Source organism: Hyla sarda, chromosome 4 (assembly GCF_029499605.1).
Source record: "Hyla sarda isolate aHylSar1 chromosome 4, aHylSar1.hap1, whole genome shotgun sequence".
Lineage (NCBI taxonomy): Eukaryota > Metazoa > Chordata > Amphibia > Anura > Hylidae > Hyla > Hyla sarda.
In genome coordinates, this window is record NC_079192.1 from 332457449 (window position 1) to 332484587 (window position 27139).

At 41.6% G+C, this 27139-nt stretch overlaps 1 long non-coding RNA gene across 1 annotated transcript in view; it reads right to left on the reverse strand.

Moving 5' to 3' along the window:
- Positions 1-20541: 20541 nt before the first annotated feature.
- Positions 20542-27139, reverse strand: part of LOC130367064 (uncharacterized) — a 64097-nt gene continuing 57499 nt past the window's right edge. The window contains exon 3 of the long non-coding RNA XR_008892065.1: positions 20542-20675. This is a non-coding gene — a long non-coding RNA (uncharacterized LOC130367064). The remainder of the gene's footprint in view (positions 20676-27139) is intronic.

Genomic DNA, 27139 nt, shown 5'->3' on the forward strand with positions numbered 1-27139 from the left:
TTGACTTCATTTGTTCCAACCAGCTCCACACGCACATCAGCACCATTTGTATAGTGCAGCTGTGTCATTTATAAACAGTCCCTAAGGAATATCCTCATACAAACTACCAGAATGACACGAAATGAGGATGTTTTGACATTTCAATCCAATCCACAGCCCTAACCTCGCCGAGTCTGGCTGTAACAATTCCTTTTACCTAAAAGTGAGTTTTTCTCTTCTCATTGTAAACTTACTTCTCTTTGTTTACCATCTTTATTATACTTCAGGTCATTTCTTCGGATTTTATGTTGCTTTACTTTCCTTCAGTGTGCAGTAGTTTTAAAAGCAGGAAACAAAAAGCAAAAAATATTTCCTTTCATAGAAGTTTTTAGCTTTTACAGTGCAATTTAAAGGGGTATTTCTTTTGAACATCAAAGGTCACACATCTTTTCATATTCTGTATTGTTTCAGAACTTTCAAGTCTGAAGTTCACTGACGTGGGATTTTAGCTGTTATTTCCCTATTTCTGTATTGTTGTTAAGTCAATGTCTTTATATACTAAATTATTTGTGTAATTATTCATAGTTGATATATTGTGGAATATGATCGCTACAGCTAGTCCAGTAGATCACATACATTTAATAACTTTAATAAATAGCATAACAATAAATAGTGCAAAACTGTAACCACAACGGAAATATTAGTATTAAAATACCAAATACAAAAAATACACGGCGCAAAAAATGAGCCCTCATACCGCCCCATACGTGGAAAAATAAAAAAGTTATAGGGGTCAGAAGATGGCAGTTTTAAAAGTATACATTTTCCTGCATGTAGTTATGATTTTTTTCCAGAAGTACAACAATATCAAACCTATCATTTTAATCGTATGGACCTACAGAATAAAGATAAGGTGTCATTTTTATTAAAAAATTTACTGCGTAGAAACGGAAGCTCCCAGTTACAACATGTCTTTTTTTCTTCAATTTTGTCACACAATTATTTTTTTCTGTTTTGCCGTAGATTTTTGGAAAAATGACTGATGTTATTACAAAGTAGAATAAATAAGCCATCATATGGATTTTTAGGTGCAAAACTGAGAGGGTTATGATTCTTTAAGGGTAAGGAGAAAAAAACAAAAGTGCAAAAACGGAAAAACGCTGAGTCCTTAAGGGGTTAAGAGGAAGCCATATTCTCACCAGTTATTTATTAAGAGGTGAGTCAGATTAGAATTGTAAATATATTCAAGTCGGTCGGGAAACATTTTTACAGGTAAATTCTCTACTTTAGTAAAATGAATTCAATCACTGCTCCATATGATTCTGTATCAATTTATGATTTGGGAAATGATGATTGTTAAGGTATTTGTTAGTGATGGTATTATTGACGACAATCGCATGCGGAAATTACAGAACACTGGCATAAAGCTTATATATCATGATCATATCTCTCAAATTTAGTCCGCCATGACCTTGTATTAGAAACATTGTTAAAATTCCAATTCAGATATGACAAATGCAACTGGCAGAGAATCTTTTCAGTTCTTGGTGTTTGAATTTAGTACCTTTGCAAGGAAGTATTAATCATCCAGGAAAACCAAAGTGAGAGTGATAAGTTCATTTGGCTAGCTTCAGGAAGTGAACATCTTATTTTCCTTGGTGGTAATGTGAACGCCTCATAAATAAAACCTCTAATATACTCTTTAACAGTGCCATCAATCTACATCTTGGTGGTACGTGGCTTCCAGCTGAGGAAGACAAATCATTACATATATTCTATCAGTCTACAAAACGCGTTTTTTTTATTTTTATTTTACAGCTACAAATGTGGAAGGCAAAAGACAAAACAAGCTGAACCATAGCCACACAACATAACAATACAAGAAGTTTCTTATTATAGTATCAAATATATATATATATATATATATATATATATATATATATATAACAATATATATATATATATATATATATATATATATATATTTGTTCCCCAACATTGAAATTTCAACACCATAAAAGACAAGCTTTTAAGGAGAACTCCAGTACCTATAGAGTACCTGTCAACACTTTGTATTCATTTTTTGAGCAAGAATAAAGGTATGACACAGAGCTTTTTAATGCTCTGAAATTTCTTTAAGGGTGGGAGGAGTGTTAGGAGTAGTTAGGGAACATAGCCTGAGTTAGTTTAGAAAAATTTATTTGGTGACAGGTACTTTTTAACTACTTTTCACCTACCCACAGGATAGAGGATAAGTGTCTGATCATCGGGGTCCGACCACCCCATCAATGCATCTCTATTAGAGAGCCAAAGATACATCGATCATTACTTGTCTCCAGCTCTCCCATAGAGATACATGGAGGAGTTGTTTCAACCACCGCTCAACACGCATGGAGCGGTGGGCGCTCCGTGCATGAGGACAGCCAGGGGGCTGGGCAGGAGATTGGAAGGGGGGATGGGGGTTCCAGTGGTTGTACCCCCCATGATCAGACACTAATCTGCTATCCTGTGGAAAGGGAATAAGAAGTTAAGTACTAGAGTTCCCTTTTAAGATTATGCATATTGCTTAGGACCCTTTTACAAGCTATGACTCACAGCAGTAAATGAATGCTCTTCTCTGTAATCAGCGCTCGTTTACTTAGCCTTTACAAAGCAATATCAGTTTTGTGGTCCCTAAAAATCATAATTTTTGGCAAAATATCACCTGAATACACAGAGTGCAGAGTGCCCGATAATAATTTACTTGGTGAAACAAAACACTCATTTGTTGCTTTATCCCATGATCGCTGGCATTTTTTCCTTGAGCCAACAATTAGGAATGAGCTTTCCAAGCAAGAGTCATTCACGTGATCGGCCCATGTAAAAAAACTCTAATGTGTTACATGTGGAAGGGGCTTCAATGGTATGAAAGCCAGATTAGGAGCAATTTTTTTTTCAGCAACATGAAACCTCGGTCAGTACAGTATGATTATTTGATGCCTCCTCTTTGTCAACATTCAGGTTATCACCACTTATAACAAACTGAGAGACAGAATGCTTGGTTTATCACTCTTGCAGATCGCTACACATACAGTATAGGCCAATATGTTTGTAGACCAACACGAACTGTAGTCATCCATTCTATACTGTAAGTGAAATTTGACCTCACATACCAAACCATCATGATCACCACATTAGGTTCCCGGCCAGACAGCCAGCTACAGTTGTTCCATAGACCTCATGCCACAGCTCTCAAGGGCTATCATGGTGCAGCCAGAATGGATATCTATTCTCTTCAGCAATGAGCCCCACCTTTGTCTCTGATGCAATGATAGCTGAAGATTTGTCTGAAAGCCTAATAGCGTTTCATAGTACTTCCCATCCTCCTCACGGATATTCTTTCCTAATCGATTTAAAATGAAAACCACTTCTTACTTTTATATAAAGTTAAAAAAAAATTTATACCCAATTCAGTATGTTACCGCATACTCACCAACCATGACTAATGTTGGACTGCTGTCTGTAAACGTATGCAATGTATTGCTTTTCATGTTTGTGCATAGATACACACAAACACATTTACATACTTATATTCTCTATTTTACTCCGTGATGATATGAAGGATCAATAGCAGTCAAGTAAAGCTATTGTGTTAAGCATGTGCTTATTAAAAGTTAGCAATAAAGAATAAAGCAGTTGTTATGAAAACATAGAGCAGAGCTTCCCCCGCATACGGCTTGTCTAACTTTAATCTGACTGAAGCACTTTTGCACATATCACTGTATCTAGTCAATACTCCATTACTTTGGGTTAAGTGGCTCGCTATAGTTTCAGCACGCTGAGTATTAGAAAGTCAGTTACCTAATTTCCCAGGCAATAATGGCACAAGAGCTATGCATTATTTCATTATTGTAAACTAACAATTGCCTCAATGGAGGTAGCAGTCTGCTCTTGGCATTCTTGAGAGAGAAAAAAAATTACAAATAAACAGCAATTGAATAAAAGATTGCAGATTGCTTTCATAAAAATGCCGCTTCTTAATAGGTACTTTATATGATGAGTCAAATGCAAACTGCGGGCTATCTTGTGCGAGATTGGTAAACATAACCTGAGAATTCGTAATGTGTAATCTACCGAGACTCCGCCGGCTTCTCTAATTTGGACAATCAGAATGTACCAGAGTTTAGTGAAGGACACCAAAGCCACAAGAAGAACTCAAAAAAAGGTCTTAATTGTATCTTGAGTTGCTTGAGAAATTTGGTTTAAAAACAAAACAAAAACAAAACATAAGACGCTTCTATTTCAAATGAGATATATGGTTCAAGACAGAAAAGCTAACTAGCGAACTCATTATGTATATGTGATATGTAGTTCAATGAGCTCATACACTCCAGGGCTATCCCCAAGACTAAGAATATTTTTGGAAGGTTGAATAGCAATAATTTAATGAGCAAATATTGCTCCCTTTATGTCTTCATCTCTCTTTATTGTGCACTCTGGATGGACAATCCCTTGTCAATGGAGGTTGAAGCAGGAAGCGTTCACTGTATATCTTACAATGTGCTTCCACATTTCCAGTGGTGGAGGCCAAGTTCACGCCAGGTTATTTTCTGTATAGTTAAGACATACAGAATTATGTTTTTACTACTTACTAGTAAAAGAAAATAAATACATGCTGCAACAACAGGAAGCAACTGGATATCTCTACAGCCTGTTCAATTAATTTCCATAATAAAAAAAATTACTATAAGTGTGCATATTGTTTCAGCCTGATAGGATTCACTGTTCAGTCCAGAACAGTATCGGGATGTGTATGGGGACTGGTGAACACCGTACTAAAGTATTACATTATATTGAATGTTGTTATTGCAACAGGCCCTTGTAATATATATACATTAAGAGTTATGCTACCTCTTTGGTCTTCATTGTATTTCATTTCTGGTTCCTAATGTGACCATGTACTGATTATGTGTAGCTAACTCCATCCTACCTTATGTACCATATGGGTCCAAGAAATGGTGGAGAAGCAGTGGCGTAAATAGGGAGTTATTCTGTATTATATCTTGTACAGTGATTGCCTTAGCATAATGTTAATTAAGGGTATATATGTATATATGTAAATGCAAAGCAGCTCATCACACCATCTTCTCAGGTAGCATGCCCTAGAATCAGCTGTAGCTCCAGTTACGGCGTTTCAAAAACTGATTGGATTTTATGCCAAGCCAGCATTCTCCCCAGAAGGGAAGAAGACCCATCTGCAGACAGCTGTTTCGGGGTGTTTGCCCCTCGTCAGTACAGAGCAGTGTGATCTGGCTTGACTGGTGAGAGGCCTGTGACTCTCCCGCCAAGCCAGATCCCCCTGCTCTGTACTGAGGAGGGGCAAACACCCCGAAACAGCTGTCTGCAGATGGGTCTTCTTCCCTTTTGGGGAGAATTCTGGCTTGGCATAAAATCCAATCAGTTTTTGAGACTCCGTAACTGGAGCTAAAGCTGATTCTAGGGCATGCTACCTGAGAAGGTGGTGTGATGAGCTACTTTGCATATTCCTTTACCCAGAAGCCAGCAAAGTGCTAATAGCATTTTTGTATTTCCGTACATCGGAAGTGGTGGCCCTTCCTGAGGAAAATACTTAGTTCCATTTTATATGTATATATATATATATATATATATATATATATATATATATATATATGGAAAAAGTGTGAGAACTCTTCCACTCAAGTACTGGACCTGCAGAACTCCTGCTAATGGCAACAGTGTTCCTGCTGTGAAAAAAGTGCAGGAACTCAGTTCCCGCATGTCCCTGCTGGACGTGAGCCCTGTATATATATTAGGCATTGTGTTATTCTGCTTGTGTCACTTTAGTAGCATATGCACAGGTTATATTTATTGTTAGCTAAATTTCTGAACCTTGCTAGAAGCTGGTTGTTAACTTGATTCTGATTGGTGTTAATTTCCGTCCATGCTACCGAGTAAGTCTTATGACCCTGGGAAGTTCCTCCCAGACTCCCTGGGAACTGACCTGACCAATGGAAGTTCCCAGGGAAACTGTCCATATTTATAACCTTGACAAGTTTGGATTGGTTGGGACTGAACGATGCTGCTACAAAGAGAAACAGATGACTACTGTTGTGTGTCCATTCTTGAGAGAAGACCCAAGTGCCACATTTGGTCAAATCAAAAGGTGTTAAGAACTTCTGCACTTCTCAAGCTGATGAAATTCCCAGGATAGGTATTAGGCTATGTTTACACCTCAGAATTTCTGTGTGGAATTCCGCATTGGAATTCTGCACGGAAATTCCGCTGCAACAGAGTCCTGTTGAATTTAATAGGATTCTGCTTCGCTGTGCACATGGCGGAATTTCCACACCAGATGCTTCTGGCATGGAAATTCCCAATTTCTATGTCCACAGAAAGAATAAACCTGTTCATTATTTCTGCAGACTCCACATGGAATGCATAGCCGGCACATTCTTGTGTGGAATTGTGTAGCCTGGATTCAAAAGAACAAAGTCCTATCTGTGTATGAAACTACTATGCAACCATTCAGGCACTGTGCCTCTTTTCTGGGGAAGAACTGTAAACATTTGTTTCTCATCTGAAATTGTTGTTCAAAAAGTTGTAGTAAAAGTTCTGGAGTATTGCAAGTGACTGTGTCCGTATGCCTCTACTAGCCCCACTCGGCACCACTGGCACCTTCTCCCTCATTCTAGAACCTGCAGGTCTGCCCTCGCCATTGGACAGTTTTGTCCAACACATGATTCTCCTACATATACTGTAATTTATCTGTACATTATAGACTCTGTCCAGATCATGTTAGGCCTCTACACTTAGTGGCCCTGATTCACTAAGAGTGGAGTGTAGTTTTCTTTGTGGGCTTTTTTTCCCAACAGATATTTTTCCATGGTATCAACTAAGGTTTCCCTACATTTTGCCCTTTTCCCTATGTTTTTACAACTGCTCCGAGCTTTGGAGTTTTCTGCAGCTCAAATGCACCACATTTTCTGTGAAAACATTAGTAAATTTGTTGGGATTTTTAAAAATGTAAGGGGCATGCCCCTTTTTAGACCACGCCCCCTTACCCTGATGGCCACGCCCCTGTTTCAGGTTTTCTCAGTAAAATGGAGAGTTGATAGGGTTTTTTTTTTTCAATTTTAGTTCAAATTCTGGTACAGAAAATTTTCTGGTGCAATGCGTCTGAATCTGGCACGCATCCCGACAAAACAGGTCAGGTTTACAATAGTAAATCAGGGCCAGGGTGTACTGCAGGAAAGCTTCAAGGGTATACTCTCTACACTCTATCATTTATAAAATGAAGGCTGAAAATGTTATGTGAACAGCCTGTGAGCATCCAGTTGCATGGTGTTGAAGCATCCCATATGGTATTAACCTAGTTTATGCTGGTCAAAGTTCTTCCTGACAAGACTTCAACTTCGTGACAAGGCATCAACTTGTTAGTTTATCCCTTAAAACCAGATTGTGTTAAGTTTAATATAATAATAGCATAAAATCTGCAGCAACACACTATGGCCAAAATAAGACAATGAAAATCTATTCAGGTCACCCACCATCTGTAAATGGGGGAAGATGGTTTACAAGAGGGACTAAGAGATGTACTTTCAGTCAATAATTCCCATTTGCGCACATTTAATCTGAGGGTGCAATGTCCAAGGGTGGGGGTAGGGGGGGGGGGGTCCAGTTCTGTGAAAGACTGTATTTGGCTTCTCTTTGGAAAGCCAATATTAATATCCTACAAGAATCAACAAGTTACACTAGTTGGATTTATTGTTTGACATTCTTTACATTCTTTAGCCATTAAAAAAGAAATATGTTTGTATAGCAAATTGAAGTTTTGCCCTGGATATCTGCAATCAAGTTGAATGAATTCCAGCAGATTTGTGTCAGATCAGCATGTATTCCATCTGAGGCAAAAAATGGAAGAAGAATTTCAATTAGACGCTTCCATTCTAATCCGCCTCTACCTGTAGTTTTCATCAGAATTGCTGCGGAGAACAACATTCTTTGTATGATAGGGATTTGCCTACTGGCAGCAACGTGTCCATTATCTGCAGAAAAAGCCCAAAAATAATTAGTCTGATGCTCCTGCATAGCAGGTTCTGGTATATATTTCTTTTAATTGTACTAAGTAATCTATAGGAAGATTTAGAGCTTATCCTTCTTCTAAGTGGACATCATGACTAATTCATAACACTAAAGAACTATGTTTGAAATGGCTTAGGAAGTACAAACCCACATAGAATTATTATAGGAAATGTTTGACGATAAATGGCTTAATAAATTGTCAGATGTATGAGACAAGCTTTTTGTTATGCAAAATATTCTGATACTCTAGAGCAGTCGTCTTCAACCTGTGGACCTCCAGATGTTGCAAAACTACAACTCCCAGCATGCCCGGACAGCCGTTGGCTGTCCGGGCATGCTGGGAGTTGTAGTTTTGCAACATCTGGAGGTCCGCAGGTTGGAGACTCCTGCTCTAGAGAATATTCCGATAAATATTTCACTATTCAAATTGGGTCCCTACTTCTGTACAGTTAAAGGGAAAATGGTGCCAGTAAGTTAAACAGATTTGTAAATCACTTCTATTTAAAAATCTTAATCCTTCCAGTACTTTTTAGGGGCTGTATACTAAAGACAAATCCAAAAAAGAAATACATTTCCTCTGATGTCATGACCACAGTGCTCTCTGCTGACCTCTGCTGTTCATTTTAGAAACTGTCCAGAGCAGCATATGTTTGCTATTTGGATTTTTTCCTGCTCTGGACAGTTCCTAAAATAGACAGCAGAGGTCGGCAGAGAGCATTGTGGTCATGACATCAGAGGAACTGCATTTCTTTTTAGGATTTCTCTTTAGTATACAGCCCATAAAAAGTACTGGGAGGATTAAGATTTTTTAATAGAAGTGATTTACAAATCTGTTTAACTTTCTTGCAATCAGATCGCTTCTTTCATTTTGCAGAGGCCTTGTTAAAAATGAAAGAAGCGATCTGATTGGTTGCTATGGGCAACTCAGCAACTTTTCCTCTGGGCAGGTTTTGATAAATCTCCCCCTATATGCCTTGCTGTTCCTTTCCATTCTCTTAGTCAAGTGCAGAGCAGTGAAATAGAATAAGACATTGGTATCTACAGCGCTGTCAACCGCTTTCACTATTCACCGCTCTCCCTCTCTGTGTAACAGAGTGCGATCTTTGTGACACATAGTGTCCCAACGGCCCGGCGCTGCCCGAGCCACAAGGAACTTGCAGTGGCACAAATGATCTGTACATACAGCGTTATCCATCTTACAAGTTACAGCCAAACGGATATACAAATTGTTAGTTCTGGACGGGAGTACAAGTTTCCCAATTCTTCACACAGGAGTATACTTCCTCACCTCTGTTCTTATTGTTCAAAACATGATTATATCCAATTTGCTCGTTAGGGGTCATCTCATATGTTTTATATGTTTATAATATACATTTTACAACCTTGGATTCAACCATCCGTTCTTAATTTTTTTTCACTGTATTTTATGTGTTGCATCCGATGCAACCCTGCAGAGGATGTTACCGTATTTTTCGCCGTATAAGATGCACTTTTTCTTCCCCAAGACTGGGGGGGGTGGGAAGTTGGTGCATGTTATACGGCGAATACACACCTATCGGGTCGGTCCCTGCGGCCATCAACGGCCGGAACCCGTGGCTAATACAGGATATTATTGATCGCGGTGATGCCCGGTATTAACCCTTCAGACACGGCGATCAAAGCTGACCGCCGCGTCTGAAGCGAAAGTCGGGCTGTTCGGGACCGCCGCTGTGAAATTGCGGCGTCCCAAACAGCTTACAGGACACCGGGAGGCACCTTACCTTCCTCCTCGGTGTCTGCTCCGTGCCGTGATCCTCTGCATGGCGGCGCTCTCCTTCGACATCATCACATCGTCCCGCACGCCGTCCCGTCATCCAATAGGAGCGTGACGGAGATCGTGGATCCCGGGGAAGAAGACGTCCGGAGCGTCGGGGAGAGCCCAGGGAACTCGGCGACAGCGATGGAGCGACATCCAGGGCAGCGATGATGGGTCCGGAGCGGCGGGGACACGTGAGTACTACCTCCTATCCAGTGGTCTTCAACCTGCGGACCTCCAGATGTTGCAAAACTACAGCTCCCAGCATGCCCGGACAGCCAATGGCTGTCCGGGCATGCTGGGAGTTGTAGTTTTGCAACATCTGGAGGTCCGCAGGTTGAAGATCACTGTTGGGTGCAGAATCTTTTTTTTCTAGATTTTGCACCGTTAAAATAGGGTGCGTCTTATATGCCGGTGCGTCGTCCTACAGGGCGAAAAATACGGTATTTATAATTAAGCAATAAATTGTTATGTAATATATTCGATTCTCACTCTCAGTTTTCCTCCTAAAGATAAGATGCATTGCTGCATACACTTACAACATTCACTGAGCAGGTCCCATTGAATGCTAACTGAGCATTGTATACAGTGTATGCCTTGCTGCTCAGTGTACAGGAACAGGGACTTGTGTCCAAATCAAATGTGACATCCAATTTGAGTGAATCCTCCCAAAACAGATTTTATGAAGCTTACTCATTTCTGTTTAACAGTCAAAACTTTAAGCTACTGAAGTGAATGTCATGAATTACCTCTTAACAATGGCAGCTGTTAAGGACTGGGATATTTAAGGTAGCAAGAGAACAGTTTTTGAAGTTGTTGTTCTAGAAGTTGGGATGATGGGCAAAGGATCTGAGTGACACATATTAAATTGTAATAGCTAGGCAACTGGGTCAGAGCATCGGAAAAACTTTAGGACTAGGTGCTGCTTTGCATCAGAAAGGCCAGAGGTTTCCCATGCTGATCTGCTTCCAAAGCTCCTACAGGGAGCATTAGTGAAACATGTTTCTACATCTTGTGGACAGTAGGGTGCTGGCTGTACTGTCTATTTATTCTAAGCCTTCATTGATATTACTGGATAATGTAATATATGTTTTAAGTCATGTTTACATCTTGTATCGTACACTAAATGTGTTGTGGCCGAGGTGGGTGCCCAGGAATATCGATTTGCCAAGAATCCTCATGCAGTGGTGGCCATGCCAGTTACTGAAAGGAGTTACAGCCATGATCATGTTTTCCCTCTTTGACAAACAGGCTGAGAGAAGAGGGGTGCCCCCTCGAAACACGTTGTTCTATACCTGAAATAAATACTTTAAACTCCACACCGCATCTGTGTCTACCTCGGGTGTGCGCCAACATAGCCATCAAGTCGGATTTCCACCGGACATCTGGCTAGCCCTGCTGGGCAAACCAGACTCCACATATGCACATAGCTCACAATTAGAATATTGCATAAGCTTTGGTTCAGGGGAAAATCTAGACAGATACTGTTACACGTGTGTTTAATTGCCCATGGTATTTCTTAAAGGAAATATGTGATCAGAAAATGATCTATCAAGTTTTGATCTATCAAGAGTTGTTGGTGTTTAGTTTACCTTCCACGTCATTACCTATTTTTGCATCTTGCCACTATGCCTAATAATAAGGTGATATTGCTTGTTTTGTAAAGATTAGTTCCACTATTTTCCCATTATAGGCTGGGTTACAGTGAAATATAAATAACGTTGAATCACAAATCAGTGAATGGTTACAGTAAATCTTCTCTCCCTCCCTGTACAGTTTCCTGTGCACAGGACACAAAGTATGCACAGAAACTTCCCCCATGAAAAGCAATGACTCAGCTTCAGAATACAAGTTCATATGGCCCATGTGTCTGTTGTAAACATATCTCTACATGCTGATAAAAGCAGCTGAAACAAGACAGCTTCCCTCATGAGCACTTACAGAATATAAAATTGCTATTTTATATAATGGACCAATACAACATAGTCCATTATTTGTAATATGAAGGCAGTGCCTTTTACTGTGATTACTTTTATTTGTTATATGAAGGAAGTTTCTGTGCACTGTCTTTTAATGTGTAACCCTTAACAAATATCTTGTGCAACAGATTGCCTTTGCTAGTCAGTAAATAGAGTTCACCTGTCTACAATTTAATCTGAGTACAAATACATATGTGAAGGCCTCAGAGTTTGTTTGAGAGTGTTTCTAAACAAACAGCAGCATGAAGACCAAGGAGCTTACCAAACAAGTCAGAGATTAAAGTTGTGGAGCAGTACAAAGCAGGATTTGGTTATAAAAAATATCCCAAGATTTGAACATTTTACAAAGCAACATAATATCCATCATCAGAAAATAGAAAGAATAGGGTACAATCACAAACATACTAAGACAAGGCCATCCTCTTAAACTGACAAGATGGGCAAGGAGAATATAGATCAGAGAAGCAACCAAGAGGTAACTCTGGAGGAGCTGCAAAGATCAACAGCTGAGGTGGCAGAATCGATCCACAGGACAACTATTGGTTGTGTCTGTCCTTTATGGAAGAGTGGCAAGAAGAAAGCCATTGCTGAAAGTGAAGCACAAGGAATTCCATTTGGAGTTTACCACAAGTCATGTGGGAGACGCAGCAAACATGTTTAAGAAGGTGTTCTGGTCAGATGATACCATAATTTAACTTGTGCAGGTATTAGAAGCCTTTTTTTTTTTTGCTTACTCAGGGTGCACAAAAAGTCGAAGGTGCAACTAAGCACTTTTTTGTACGACTTTTGTGGGTAAGCATAAAGTTGTAAACAGCCATACCTAAGCAATGTTCAGTTTTCACTTTGCAGTGGTCACATATTTATGATGTGCGACTGTCGCACATAGGCAAAAAACAAAAACAAAAAAAACATTAAAAAAAGTCACAAGTCAATTCGAGGTCTGACCTAGAGTACAAAACTCCATTACGTGAGCAATTTTTTAAAAGTCACAGAAAAGTCTCAATTGTGTTTTGCTTATGTACTCCAAAGTTGTCAACCCCCTGTGTTAGTATAATATATATCTTACACATAAGCAAAATTAAAGCAAAAATAAAAAATTAAAATGCCTTCAGAACTTGCTTATTAAAGCAAACAATGATAATTGTCCCCTTATGTATAGTGGAAGCCCAACACTGCCCATCACCCTGAGCACATCATTCTTATATTGAAACATTGTGGTGGTAGCATCATGGTTTAAAGGGTACCTCTCATCAAATAAACTTTTGATATATTTTAGATTAATGAATGTTGAATAACTTTCCAATAGCATGTTAATGAAAAATATGCTTCTTTCTATTGTATTTTTCCCGATCAGTCCTGTCAGCAAGCATTTCTGACTCATGCTGGAGTCCTAAACACTCAGAGCTGCCAGCCTGCTTTGTTCACAGCCAAACAGGCTGTGAACAAAGCAGGCTGGCAGCTCTGAGTGTTCTCCTTTGTGAACAAAGCAGACTGGCAGCTCGTAGTGTTTAGGACTCCAGCATGAGTCTGAAATGCTTGCTGCCAGGACTGGTAGGGAGACCCCTAGTGGTAATTTCTTCAAAGTGGAAAATTAAATAGAAAGAAGCATATTTTTTATAACATGCAATTGTGAAGTTATTCTGCATACATTAATCTATAATATATCAAAAGTTTTTTTGATGAGAGGTACCCTTTAAAGATGCTTCTCTTCAGCAGGTTACTAGGGGATCTTCTACATAATGCAAACTGTTTAAAGTGCAACTGTCATCAATATTTACCCCCTAAAGTTATACACAGAATGTAAAACCTGTGTAGCACAGTAATGGAGACATACCTTTTATTGTGTAATCATTTTCTTTATGACTATAAAAACTGCTTTAATCTGAAGTCATGCATAGTTGGATAGGCAAGGCTTGGGGTTCGCAAAGTCAACAGGACTTACTACACAGCGGTATGCAGAGCATGCACCTCTGCTAGCTCCTGCGATGTAAAGGCTTCTGTGATTTTTTACATCACTGGCGAGCAGGTCAGAGCCAGCAGGGGCACATGTGCTGCAGACCACTGTGTCTTACTAAACAGCAGTCCAAGTGCTAAAAGAGAGAGCGGGGCAACCCCAAGCTACGCCAAGCCATGCCTATCCAACTGTGCATGACTTTGGATAAAATCAGTTTTTACAGTCATAAAGACAGTGATTACGCAATAAAAAGTTTGCCGGCATTACTGTGCTACACAGCTTTTACATGCTGAGTATAACTTTAACGGGTAAATGTTGATGACAGTTGCACTTTAAGGTACAAAAAATTGCATGATTGAGTGTAGTCCATGTAGTGTGCAACGGCCTGTGTGAAAGCTCTGGGTGCCTAATTTTTTGTTATAATATGATGTTGAGCAGCAACTACAAAAAATAGGGATGAGCGAATCGAATCTGACGAATCCGAATTCATTCCGAATTTCAGTAAAAAATTTGATTCGGAATGAATGTGAATATCGCCTCGATTTGATTGCGCAAATCGATTCATTAAACTCCATTTAGTGCGGTCCAGGCTCCAGTTGCCGGGCATTTAAAATGGTGGCTCTTTAAATAGGTGCCGAATTATTTGTTATAATAATATGATGTTGAGCAGCAATCAACATTAACTGCTAAAAATAGGGATGAGCGAATCGAATCTGATGAATCTAAATTTGTTATGAATTTCAGGAAAAATTTGATTCGCAACAAATGCCAATATCGCCGCGATTCAATCGCGCAAATTTATTCATTAAACAGCCTATCAGCAGCCAGCCACCCCTGTGATGTCACAGCCCTATATAATAGTCAGCCATCTTGCGGCCACTCACAACAGCTTTCTATTGCAGAGAGAGAGGGACAGAAAGCAGTGTGTTGCACAGAAAAGCTTTTTTACAGCAGCGATTCACCTCAAGCCCAAATCCAGCCTGGAAGCACTGATAGGGAAGGGAGAGAGATTGAGAGAGAAAGTATAATTGTCGATCTATAACAGCAGTGATTCACCTCAAGTCCAAATCCCAAGAGGCACATCTAAGTGGTGTACCATTTTGTTACTGTTAAAGTCTTAGGGCCTAGATACTGTGAAAGGCCAGCCAAAAGTACACACCTGCTGGTGTTGTAGACAAATACTGTTTTAAGTGTAGTGGAGAGCATTGTACTCCCCTCATAAGTGCAAACCACATACGTACATATAAGTGGTGTACCATTTTCTTCCTGTTAAAGCCTTAAGGTCCTAGATACTGTTAAAGGCCAGCCAAAAGTACACACCTGCTGGTGTTGTAGACAAATACTGTTTTAAGCGTACTGGAGCGCATTGTACACCCGTCATAAGTGCATACCACATACGTACATCTAAGTGGTGTACCATTTTGTTCCTGTTAAAGTCATAAGGGTCTAGATGCTGGGAAAAGCCCTCCAAAAGTACACACCTGCTGGTTTTGTAGACAAATACAGTTTTAAGCGTAGTGGAGCATATTGTACTCTCCTCATATACGCACTAAGTATGTCAGGCAGAGAAGTGCCAGGACGTGCACAGAGGAGTGGCAGAGGGCTAAATTCATCAGGCAGAGGTCGCAACAGACTCGGGGCGAGTGGCCGCAGGAGTCACAGCAAGAGGCTGTGAGTGTTTTGACCAGCAACCCATCTGCTGTCATCGATTGGTTTGCACGATCATTCAATTCTTTACAAGTGAGATCTGAAACCCCCGTCAACAGTCAGACACAAGCCTCATTTGGCATGGCCTAGGAGCAGTCCCTGTCCTTCCATTGCCTCTGTCCTATGCTGTTCCCTCCCCCAAAGAAGTGTCTTTTAGTGTGCGTTTAGCTCCACTATTTAGTGAGGACAGTCTAGTAGAGTACAGTCAGCAGCTACTGCCCAGCCAAGAAGTGGAGGAGACATCCGCCGCTTCCTCCGCTAGGTGGGCAAATAGTGATGAGGAGAGTGGCATGGGAGGTGGTGTTGCGAGCGTTCAGGCTCCTGGAGCAGACACTGTTGAGGAACCTGAGGAGGACATCAGTGATATGCAGACACAACTCGATAATGATGAAGCTGATCGCACTTGGGAGCCGGGTGCAGAAGGGGCTTCATCATCATCAGGAGAAGAGGGTTGCAGGTTGCCCGTGAGGCAAGGTGGTAGCATGGTTGGCAGTCAGCGTGGTGGAAAGTCTGGAGCCAAATGTGCCTTGGTAGACCACCTGCTTTGCAACTGTCTACCTTGCCGGGAGGTAGTGGAACAGGGGTTCCTGGAGTCGGCAGCAGTAGCAGTCAATCAATGCGGACTGTTGGTCGGAAAAACAGCTTCTCTGTGGTGTGGCACTTTTTCATCAAGCATTAGGAGGAGGTTAACATAGCCACATGCAAGATGTGTCGGTAGAAGGTGAATGTTGGAAACAATGGCTGGTCAGGGCACTGGAGACATGGCGCCTATATCTCACACCCACATGAGCCCTGTGGGGGCTAACTGGAGGATGAGGAGGAAGGGGAGGGGCACAGTGGAGCACAGTTTAGGTTTTACAAGTCAGTTTTTTCTAGTCATCTGAAAGGAGATGAGCTAGAGGGTTATGAGACAGAGGACCCAGAAACACCGTGGCAATATGCAGTGGAGATGGAGTATTGATGTGATGCAAAGACCTCTAAAAGGTGGAAGGAAACAACGTATGGTCCATTGTAACCAGTGGGGGTAAAATCTTCCCCTGTAAGGCCCTACTCTCGCATTATTAATTTCCTTCTTGGCAAGTGTTACTCACCCTAAAAATGGCGGCCCCACACAGGAACCTCCGCTATTTCCACCGACAAACACTGCCATTTCACTGGGCCTTACAAGTGAAATGTTTTACCCCCACCTGCTACAATGGACAATACGTTGTTTCCTTCCACCTTTTCTTGGAAAGAGTTACTCCCTATTTCCACCTAAAAACCCTGGGAAATTGCAGTCTTTGTAGGTGGAAATAGGGAGAGGTTCCTGTGTGGGGCCGCCCTTTTTACTGCGAGTAACACTTGCGAAGAAGGGAATTAATATTGCGAGAGTAGGGCCTTACAGGGGAAGTTTTTACCCCCACCGGTTATAATGAACCATACGTTGTTCCTTTCCACCTTTTAGAGGTCTTTACATCACATCAATACTTGGTGGTGTAGGTGGCACATTGTGTTTTTTACACACCTTTCCTTTTGTTTGATTTCAAAAATGTTTTGGGTACATATATTTTATCCTAAGAAAATTATTAAAAGTTAAGTTTTAGGAAATGCATTTCCTCAATATTCAATAATAAGAGACCATTTTCTTCTGCCTACCTGCCTCAGCTACTATTTTGATCCTGCCACCCCCCTTATGCCCCACATCTCATGCCAAGTTCTCCTTTTTTCACCCACCTTCATCAACGGGTACTATTATTGCCACCCACCGCCCCACTATGTCTCCAGGTAACTTTCAGGACTCCTGATGCTGCTGATGCCACCCCCAGACTGTGTCATACTGCCACCATATGTTCTCCTTATGCTGATGCCACCTCCAGGCTGTCTCATACTGCCACCATATGTTCTCCTCATGCTGATGCCAGCTCCAGGCTTTCTCCCTCTGCCACCATATGTTCTCCTCATGCTGATGTCCCCTCCAGGCGGTCTCATACTTCCACCATATGTTCTCCTCATGCTAATGCCAGCTCCAGGCTGTCTCATACTGCCACCATATGTTCTCCTCATGCGGATGCCTCCAGGCTGTCTCATTCTCCCACCATACGATCTCTTCAAGCTGATGCCAGCTCCAGGCTGTCTCATACTGCCACCGCATGTTCTCCTCATGCTGATGGCAGTTCCAGGCTGTCTCATATTGCCACCACATGTTCTTCTCATGCTGCTGCCACCTCCAGGCTGTCTCATTCTGCCACTATATGGTCTCCACATGCTTTCCCCACCTCCAGGCTATGTTACTAAGCCATTAAATGGTCTCCTCATGCTGCCGCTAACTCCAGGCTATGTCATTCAGCCACTATATGGTCTCCTCATGCTGCCGCCAACTCCAGGCTGTGTCATTCAGCCACTATACGGTCTCCTCATGCTGCCGCCAATTCCAGGCTGTGTCATTAAGTCACTATACGGTCTCCTCATACTGCCGCCAACTCCAGACTTTATCATTCAGCCGCTATATGGTCTCTTCATGCTGCCGTCAACTCCAGGCTGTGTCATTCAACCACTATATGGTCTCCTCATGCTGCTGTCAACTCCAGGCTGTCATATTCAGCCACTATATAGTCTGCTCTTGCTGCCGCCAACTTCATGCTGTGTCATTTAGCCACTATATGGTCTCCTCATGCTGCTGCCACCTCCATGCTGGGTCATTTAGCCACTATATGGTCTTCTTATGCTGCTGCCAACTCCAGGCTGTCTCATTCTGCACCATATTTTCTCTTCAAACTGATGCCAGCTCCAGGCTATCTCATACTGCCACCATATGTTCTCCTCATGCTGATGCCAGCTCCAGGCTGTCTCATACTGCCTTAATATGTTCTCCTACATTCTCCTCATTCAGCCACTATATGGTCTCCTCATGCTTCCGCTAGATCCAAGCTGTGAAACGTGTTACATTGTTTTACTCACCCGACGTGTCCATCCCTGGTCAGCGCCATTGAAACCCATTGCTCCTTGGAAGTCCTCACCTGGTATGAATCCAGGCTGTGTCATTAAGCCAATATATGGTCTCCTCATGCTGCCGCCAACTCCTGGCTGTGTCATTAAGCCACTATATGGTCTCCTCATGCTTATGGTCAGCTCTTTCTGCCGCCAACTCCTGGCTGTGTCATTTAGCCACTATATGGTCTCCTCATGCTGCCGCCATCTCCACACAGGGTCATTCAGCCACTATATGGTCTCCTCATGCTGCCACCAACTCCAGGCTTTATAATTCAGCCACTATATGGTCTCTTCATGCTGCCGCCAACTCCAGGTTATGTCATTCAGCCACTATATGGTCTCCTCATGCTGCTGCCAACTCCAGGCTGTGTCATTCAGCCACTATATGGTCTCCTCATACTGATGCCACCTCCAGGCTCTATTATCGTGCCGCTCTGCGGCAGTGATTCTAATAGCGATGCCTCAAATCTGCATGTCATACTGAATAACAGTATTAATTCACCAACCCAGCACAGACCCAATGCGTGTTACAGCAATGCAAATTGTTCTTCACTCCTATTGAGGCTCTCTGTAGGCCAGAAATGCGGTCAGAAAATTTGGCGAATCGGTCAAATCGAATTTTTCAAAAATGTATTCTGCCACCAACTCCAGGTGATGTAATTAAGCCACTATATGGTCTCCTCATGCTGCCGCCAACTCCAGGCTGTGTCATTCAGCCACTATATGGTCTCCTCATGCTGCCACCAACTGCAGGCTTTGTCATTCAGCCACTATACGGTCTCCTCATGCTGCCGCCAACTCCAGACTTTATCATTCAGCCGCTATATGGTCTCTTCATGCTGCTGTCAACTCCAGGCTGTGTCATTTAGCCGCTATATGGTCTCCTCATGCTGCTGCCAACTCCAGGCTGTCATATTCAGCCACTATATAGTCTGCTCTTGCTGCCGCCAACTTCATGCTGTGTCATTTAGCCACTATATGGTCTCCTCATGCTGCTGCCACCTCCACGCTGGGTCATTCAGCCACTATATGGTCTCCTCATGCTGCTGCCAACTCCAGGCTGTGTCATTAAGCCACTGTATGGTCTCCTCGTGCTTATGGTCTGCTTTTTCTGCCGCTAACTCCTGGCTGTGTCATTTAGCCACTATATGGTCTCCTCATGCTGCCGCCACCTCCACACTGGGTCATTCAGCCACTATATGGTCTCCTCATGCTGCCGCCAACTCCAGGCTGTGTTATTAAGCAACTATGTGGTCTTATCACGCTGCCGCCAACTCCAAGCTGTGTCATTCAGCCACTATATGGTCTCCTCATGCTGCCACCAACTCTAGGCTTTATAATTCAGCCGCTATATGGTCTCTTCATGCTGCCGCCAACTCCAGGTTATGTCATTCAGCCACTATATGGTCTTCTCATGCTGCTGCCAACTCCAGGCTGTGTCATTCAGCCACTATATGGTCTCCTCATACTGATGCCACCTCCAGGCTCTATTATTGTGCCTGCGGCAGTGATTCTAATAGCGATGCCTCAAATCTGCATGTCATACTGAATAACAGTATTAATTCACCAACCCAGCACAGACCCTATGTGTGTTACAGCAATGCAAATTGTTCTACACTCCTATTGAGGCTCTCTGTAGGCCAGAAATTCGGTCAGAAAATTTGGCGAATCGGGCAAATCGAATTTTTCTAAAATTTGCTCTTCTCTAACTAAAAACTCATAAAAAAACAAACAAAGAAACAAACAAACATCATTCATGTGTTGCTCTTTTGTGTGGTTATTTGTAGAAGTCAACAGGATAAACTTTGTAAGAAAACGTAGTGATAGTTCTGAACTTTGACTGTAGAAACTTTAAAACTTTTCCTTGTGAATTACAAGAAAAAGTGCATATCTAATCATAAAAGAAACACAAAAACAAGCTTAAATGTTATTTAAAATCTTATTACCATTTATTTCAGATATAAGTAATGCCAGTGCATTGGAAAAAAAGAAACATAAAATTGTCATAGTTTTCTGTTCCTGTGACTCCCTGGTGGCTCGGCAGGCTTCTGTTGCAGAATTCGTATGCTTTGGCTGTCAGAAATAGAGCTCTTATTTCGGTAGCTTCCTATATAGCCCTTTCCAAGGAAGAAAGAAAGTTGATCTGGTCTAGTATGTATCCCTAAGGAATGTTAAGAAGCTTGAAAGCGCAGTCAGAACACAGGACATTCTGAAAAAACAGTACTCGTATGATCACCAGTGTAAAATCATCTTGACAGCACTTAACAATAAGGAAACATTCAGACATAATTTTATGTTATGTGAGTCAGTAAAGTTTGCTATTTTGTGCATACAGCATTTTCATTCTCTGGATTTATGCAATAATCTTCTCGTATTGGCAAAATACTAAAGCCGGCAGACTATTCAACACAAATCTGCAAAGTTATTTTTGTAACGTAACAATTATACTCATATTTCCCCTCCTCTATTTGTGAGTTGAAAAATTGTTACCTGTCAAACATAATTGCACATATTTATCTTCCGTACAGCAAAGACTCCCATTGCGGCTTTTACCCTAAAAGTGCAGTGGCCAATAAAACTGAATAGCAAATTAAGCTTATCTAATCATATTCCACCCTCAGTCTGTAAATCACTGTCTGTGCTGGTAGTAGATGGCTTCTATTTCTAACTAAGTTATAGTTTACAAGAATACCTACGGAATTAGTCCATATTTTCCATAATCTCAGCTCTTCACAAGTTCACTGTTATTTTTCTCCCATGTTATCTGCAGCAAACATGGCTGTCCATGTGACTTAACTGGATATCATGCAAAAATATATGTGTGCTTCACCATGCCAAGGTTAGTAAGCTACTGCGCTGGTCGACAAATTTACCACTAGGAGATCAAAAGACTAATAGAGAGATAGAAGTAAAGCTTACTGTATCTGAACTAATGGACAAAAGGTTACAAGTAATATAAATGTAGATTTATATAAATAGTAATTTTATTGAATCTCTTTAACATCATGATTTTTTTAATGACTCTATGCATTAAGATGCAACTTTAGATATTATCAGGCAATGTCCTAAAAAGTCCAGTGAACAACTAAGACTACATTTTTTTTTATCTGTGCTAATATTTGGCTAAAAGAAAACATTTCTAAGCTTATGTTAGTGTTAAGGGGAATCTGTCGGATTTATATCATGCTCAAAGATGCAGACCTGGGCAATAGCCGACAGTTAGATAAAACAAATGATATCAGTCTCTTAGCTGATGGCTGTTCTCAAACTTATAAAATCATGTTTTCTTCTAAGCTCAAGTGTCATGGAAGTAGTGCTGAGCTGCAGCATTTACACATCCTTCCTTTCACATGCCTTTCTACTTGGCTTCCATTACTGAGCCCTGTACATTACCATTGTAGGCTAAACTGGGCTGAATGCTTAATACTGGAGGCTTAATACTGGGGACAGTAACATAAACCATCCTGTGTGCTCAACAATATAGCAATTGTTAATTTCCAAATTCTAGTTTTGTATATTCCCACCTGAAATAAGTGTAATTCCCCAGGGCTGGTTCTTCTATGGGGAAAAAAATCTTACTACTGCATTTGGAGACAGACAATAATTTTCCTACCTTGTGAAAAAAAAATTGTCTTTACTAATGTTTTTTTTTTTTTTTTTTTTTGCCTTCTTCTGGATCAACACTGCAGGGTAATAAGTTGAACTGGATGGGTGTTTTTTTTTTTTTTTTTTAGCCTTGCAAACTATATACCTACTTTAAGATCCTAGATGTTATGTAATATGGATATTATGTTTTTAAATAACAGTTGCTGTGCTGTACAGTTTTCCCCACATTAATGACAGAACAATGGTTGGAACCAAAATAGCTTGTATGGCAGTCTTCTGGTTTACAAAAGTCAAACATTATTGTGCTACATTTTGCATAAAAAAATGGACTTTTCCCTAATTTGGACCTCTTCCAGCACAGTGAATTTAAAGGGGTACTCTGGTACTTAACATCTTATCCACAGGAAAGGGGTTAAGTGTCTGAATGTGTGAGGGTGGGGGTCTGATAACTGGGACCCCCAAAACATTGTGCCCGTCTCTCCCCATGTTTGGAACAGACATTGTGGCCAATAGAGATGTGCAGAGCTGTGGCTAACATGCTCCCTCTGTGCATCTTTATAGGAGAGCTGGAGATACAGAGCTTGTGTATCTCCTGCTTTCCCATAGAGATGTATGTAGGGGGTGCATCGACCTCTGCTTTGTGCAATGGTCAGACCCCCAGCGATCAGACACTTATCCCATATCCTGTGGCTAGGGCATATGTTTTTAAGTACTGGAATACCCCTTTAACATAACTTCTGTCAGAAATTGCCATACATTATGCCAGATATGTACTCCAGCTCATTGCTGGAGTTTATTTCAAAGTCGAGTACCCAGACAGTTAGAAAGATGCTATGCTATCTCTGCCTTTGTGCAAGGAGGAGCAGGAGGAGCACTTCCAGAGCCCTGCAAAATGACCTCCAGTAAGCCACAAATGTGCATGTGTCCACTCAAACGGTCAGAAACAGACTCCATGAGGGTGGTAGGAGGGCCCAGACTTCCACAGGTGAGGGTTGTGCTTACAGCTCAACACCGTGCAGGACGTTTAGCATTTGCCAGAGGACATCAAGATTGGCAAATTCGCCACTGGCGCCCTGTGCTCTTAACAGATGAAAGCAGGTTCACACTGAGCACTAGAGATGTAGCGAATTGTTCGCCGGCGAACAGTTCCCGGCAAATTTAGCATGTTCGCATTTGCATCGCCGGGCGAACATATGTGAAGTTCGATCCGCCCCCTATACTTTAACATTGCAGTAAACTTTGACCCTGTGAGTCAGAGTCAGCAGACACATTATAGCCAATCAGCAGCAGTCCTTTCCTTCCAGACCCTCCTACCTCTTGCACGGACGCCCTTTTACCCTCATTCAGCATGCTGCAGGCTTAGGAAGTGGAGGGTCAGAGAAGCTGCTCCTGCTGTATAGGGAAAGCGATAGCTAGGTTGCTTCTAGGTGGTGTATTCAGGGTCCAGTTTACTCCTAAAGCACTAGTGTAACATCTGCTTTAAGGACAGCACCCAAAAAAGCCCTTTTTAGGGCTCCAATATCAGTCCGTGTGTCTTGCAACAGCTGGAGGCACCCTGGTTGGGAGGGAACCGTTGGTTAAAAGGGGTACTCCAGTATAAAACTTAAGTTCCTTCAAGCAACTAACTACTACAGTATTCAAAGGGCTGAAAGATATCAGTCTGTGTGTTTTGCAACAGCTGGAGGCACACTGGTTGGGAACCACTGCTTAAAAGGGGAACTGCGCTAACAAGCTTTTTTTTCTTTAAAGCAACTAACTACTACAGTATTCAAAGGGCTGAAATACATCAGTCAGTGTGTTTTGCAACAGCTGGAGGCGACCTGGTTGCGGACCACTGCTTAAAAGGGGAACTCCGCTGGCTTTTTTTCTTTAACCCCTTAAGGACCAGGCCATTTTATACCTTAAGGACCGGAGCGTTTTTTGCAATTCTGACCACTGTCATTTTAAACATTAATAACTCTGGAATGCTTTTAGTTATCATTCTGATTCCGAGATTGTTTTTTCGTGACATATTCTACTTTAACTTAGTGGTAAAATTTTATGGTAACTTGCATCCTTTCTTGGTGAAAAATCCCCAAATTTGATGAAAAAAATGAAAATTTTGCATTTTTCTAACTTTGAAGCTCTCTGCTTGTAAGGAAAATGGATATTCAAAATATATTTTTTTTGGGTTCACATATACAATATGTCTACTTTATGTTTGCATCATAAAATTTATGAGTTTTTACTTTTGGAAGACACCATAGGGCTTCAAAGTTCAGTAGCAATTTTGAAATTTTTCACAAAATTTTCAAACTCACTATTTTTCAGGGACCAGTTCAGTTTTGAAGTGGATTTGAAGGGTCTTCATATTAGAAATACCCCATAAAAGACCCCATTATAAAAACTACACCCCCTAAAGTATTCAAAAAAACATTCAGTAAGTGTATTAATCCTTTAGGTGTTTCACAGGAATAGCAGCAAAGTGAAGGAGAAAATTCAAAATCTTCATTTTTTACACTCGCATGTTCTTGTAGACCCAATTTTTGAATTTTTGCAAGGGATAAAAAGGAGAAAATTTTTACTTGTATTTGAAACCCAATTTCTCTCGAGTAAGCACATACCTCATATGTCTATGTTAATTGTTCGGCGGGCGCAGTAGAGGGCTCAGAAGGGAAGGAGCGACAAATGGTTTTTGTGGGGCATGCCGCATTTAGGAAGCCCCTATGGTGCCAGGACAGCAAAAAAAAAAACACATGGCATACCATTTTGGAAACTAGACCCCTCAGGGAACGTAACAAGGGGTAATGTGAACCGTAATACCCTACAGGTGATTCACGACTTTTGCATATGTAAAAAAAATATATATTTTTTTTACCTAAAATGCTTGGTTTCCCAAAAATTTTACATTTTTTAAAAGGGTAATAGCAGAAAATACCCCCCAAAATTTGAAGCCCAATTTCTCCCGATACAGAAAACACCTCGCATGGGGGTGAAAAGTGCTCTGCTGGTGCACTACAGGTCTCAGAAGAGAAGGAGTCACATTTGGCTTTTTGAAAGCAAATTTTGCTCTAGGGGCATGCCGCATTTAGGAAGCCCCTATGGTGCCAGAACAGCAAAAAAAAACCACATGGCATACCATTTTGGAAACTAGACCCCTCGGGGAACGTAACAAGGGGTAACGTGAACCTTAATGCCCTACAGGTGTTTCACGACTTTTGCATATGTAAAAAAAAAATTTTTTTTTACCTAAAATGCTTGTTTTCCCAAAATGTTTACATTTTTAAAAAGGGTAATAGCGGAAAATACCCCCCAAAATTTGAAGCCCAATTTCTCCCGATTCAGAAAACACCCCATATGGGGGTGAAAAGTGCTCTGCTGGCGCACTACAGGTTTCAGAAGAGAAGGAGTAACATTTGGCTTTTTGAAAGTAAATTTTGCTCTGGGGGCATGCCGCATTTAGGAAGCCCCTATGGTGCCAGGACAGCAAAAAAAAACACATGGCATACTATTTTGGAAACTAGACCCCTCGGGGAACGTAACAAGGGGTAATTTGAACCTTAATACCCTACAGGTGTTTCACGACTTTTGCATATGTAAAAAAATATATATATTTTTTTTACCTAAAATGCTTGTTTTCCCAAAAATTTTACATTTTTTAAAAGGGTAATAGCAGAAAATACCCCCCAAAATTTGAAGCCCAATTTCTCCCTAGTACGGCGATACCCCATATGTGGCCCTAAACTGTTGCCTTGAAATACGACAGGGCTCCAAAGTGAGAGCGCCATGCGCATTTGAGGCCTAAATTAGGGACTTGCATAGGGGTGGACATAGGGGTATTCTACGCCAGTGATTCCCAAACAGAGTGCCTCCAGCTGTTGTAAAACTCCCAGCATGCCTGGACAGTCAACGGCTATCTGGCAATACTGGGAGTAGTTGTTTTGCAACAGCTGGAGGCTCCGTTTTGGAAACAGTGGCGTACCAGAGGTTTTTCATTTTTATTGGGGAGGGAGGCTGTGTAGGGGTATGTGCATATGTAGTGTTTTTTACTTTTTATTTTATTTTGTGTTAGTGTAGTGTAGTGTTTTTAGGGTACAGTCGCACGGGCGGGGGTTCACAGTAGTTTCTCGCTGGCAGTTTGAGCTACGGCAGAAAATTTGACGCAGCTCAAACTTGCAGCCGGATACTTACAGTAATCCTCCGCCCATGTGAGTGTACCCTGTACGTTCACATTGGGGGGGGGGAACATCCAGCTGTTGCAAAACTACAACTCCCAGCATGTACGGTCTATCAGTGCATGCTGGGAGTTGTAGTTTTGCAACCGCTGGAGGCTCCGTTTTGGAAACAGTGGCGTACCAGACGTTTTTCATTTTTATTGGGGAGGGGGGCTGTGTAGGGGTATGTGTATATGTAGTGTTTTTTACTTTTTATTTTATTGTGTGTTAGTGTAGTGTAGTGTTTTTAGGGTACAGTCACACGGGCGGGGGGTTCACAGTAGTTTCTCGCTGGCAGTTTGAGCTGCGGCAGAAATTTTGCCGCACCTCAAACTTGCAGCCGGATACTTACTGTAATCCTCCGCCCATGTGAGTGTACCCTGTACGTTCACATTGGGGGGGGGGAACATCCAGCTGTTGCAAAACTACAACTCCCAGCATGTACGGTCTATCAGTGCATGCTGGGAGTTGTAGTTTTGCAACAGCTGGAGGCACACTGGTTGTGAAACACCGAGTTTGGTAACAAACTCAGTGTTTTGCAACCAGTGTGTCTTCAGCTGTTGCAAAAGCTACAACCCCCAGCATGTATGGACAGCGGAAGGGCATGCTGGGTGTTGTAGTTATGCAACAGCTGGAGGCATACTACTTTGGCTGGGGATGCTGGGGATTGTAGTTATGCAACAGCTGGAGACACACTGGTTTGCTACTTAACTCAGTGTGCCTTCAACTGTTGCAAAACTACAACTCTCAGCAGTCACCGACAGCCAACGGGCATGCTGGGAGTTGTAGTTATGCAACCAGCAGATGCACCACTACAACTCCCAGCATGCACTTTAGCTGATTGTGCAAGCTGGGAGTTGTAGTTACACAACAG